Below are 2,267 nucleotides of genomic sequence, written 5' to 3' on the forward strand. Positions count from 1 at the left end.
TCTGGGTGTATGTGTGTGTACCCATCTGTGTGTGTGTGTGTGTGTGTGTGTGTGTGTGTGTGTGTGTTGTACCTCCTTCTTCACCCAGGTCAAGATCCTAGGCAGGCCTGGGCCACAAGCTTAGGGAAAACATCAAAGAGAGCTGGAGAGAGGAGACAAAAGCTGGCTCAGGTTCAGCAGTGACTCAGAGCAGACACGCAAGATCAAATGCAAACAGGAGACTCGGGGTTGCCCAGAGACTAAAGCTTACATATGCCCTTCGTATTATTTTCCTTCCGTGTACAGATTGTGTGTGTGTGTGTGTGTGTAAGAGAATAGAATCTGAGCTAAGCCCCAGCCTCATCCCAGGACATTATAAGTTTAGTTGTTTTTCTTTCCATCCTTGTTACAGTTTTTCATGTGTCTCAATATAAGTCCCTCTCAACATTTGTTTTGCAAATACTTTCATTTCTATTGGTTATCTTCAAATTTTATCCATTTTTAAGTATGTCGAATGATTATATGTTTATGTATATGTTATGTGGGTCTCATGTGCCATGGCTCATGTATGAGGTCAAAGGACAACTTTCGAGAGTGGGTTCTCTCCTTCCATCGTGTGAGTCCTAGGGATCGAACTCAGTTCATCAGGCTTGGCTGCAGACACTTTTATTTCTGAGCTGTCTTGCCAGGACTTTCCCCTTAAAGACAGCAGTGATACACTTTAAAACACACACACACACACACACACACACACACACACACACACACACACACACACAGAGTTGTTATTTTGTTACTTTATTATTTGTTTGGTTTCAAGATGGTCTTGCTCTATAGCTCTGGCTGGCTTAGAACTCACTGTGTAGACTAGGCTAGCTTCAAAAGTTATTTGGATAAGTCCCATTTATTATTTATTTTTCATTTGTTTTTGGTTGCTTGTGCTTCAGGGTCTTATCATAGGAATCACTACTACAAAAACCAAAATCGCAAGGATTTATGACTGTTTATAATTTATGACTGTTTATTATAAATTTCAGATCTTGTATTTAGATCAACAGCATATGTGTGGTAGTTAGTTTTAATTGTCATTTTGACAGACTCTAAAATCACCTGGCACATGGGCTTGTGGGCATGTCTGTGGGGTAATATATTGATTTCACTATTGAGGTAGGACTACCCGCCCACTGTGGGTGGCACCATTCCCTCAGCAGAGGATCCTGTACTGCCTAAGAATGGAGAAGGCAAGCTGACACCAGCATGCATTCAGTGCTCTTTTCTCCTGGCTGCTGACATAACCTGATGCTTCAGGTTCCTGCTGCCTTGAATTTCCGGACATGGTCATCTGTGCCTCAAGCTGGAAGCTAAAATAAACCTTTTCTAGCTTCAGTTGCTCATTCGAAAGTATTTAACCGGAACAATAGAAAGACACCACGATGACGCTTCAGTTCTGCTGTATCGTGTGAAGTAGCAATCCAAGCTCTCTTTTTTGTATGTTGGTATCCAGTTACTTCTATGCTTGATGGTTGCATGGACTCCCTCAGAGTCATGCAATACCTGTCATGACAGTCTTCTTCTGACCATAACGTGAATGTTTATTTAGACCCTTCCACAGCATTCTACTGATGGAGGCTTTCTTCATACACCTTCTGATGGTGGCACCCTGTACTAGGTGCACCATACTGTTAGGCCTGTGCCCCTGTGAAGGCAGGGACCTGTCTGTAGCCTCAGGGAAGCACAACTATCCCTTGTCTGAGTTAGGGTTTTTATTGCTGTCAAGAGACACCATGATCACGGTAACTCTTATAAAGGAAAATGTTTAATTGGAACTGGCTTACAATTCAGAGGTTTAGTCTGTTATCATCATGCCAGGAAGCATGGCGTGGTGGCACGCAGGCAGACATGGTGCTGTAGAGTTCTACATCTTAATCCATGAGCAACAGGAAGAATAGCCAGTGTGAGCATCTGAGACCTCAAAGCCTGCCCCCAGTGACACACTTCCTCCAACAATGCCACACTTCCTCCAACAAGGCCACACCTCCTAATAGTGCATTCCCTATAATCCTATGAGGGCCATTTTTATTCAAACCACCACATTCCTCTATAAATTTCCTTTTTGTATGGTTCTTTCAGACCAGTTTATTACATGGTAGCCCAGGCTGGCCTGGAACTCACTATTATAACTGTAGCCCAGGCTGGCCTGGAAGTCATAATCTTCCAGGAACCCACCCTAAGCCTGACTCACATATTAAAAAACTGTGACAAAATATAAATAGCATTACTTATTCATG

The sequence above is a fragment of the Arvicanthis niloticus genome, chromosome 23 (genome assembly GCF_011762505.2).
Source record: "Arvicanthis niloticus isolate mArvNil1 chromosome 23, mArvNil1.pat.X, whole genome shotgun sequence".
Classification (NCBI taxonomy): Eukaryota; Metazoa; Chordata; class Mammalia; order Rodentia; family Muridae; genus Arvicanthis; species Arvicanthis niloticus.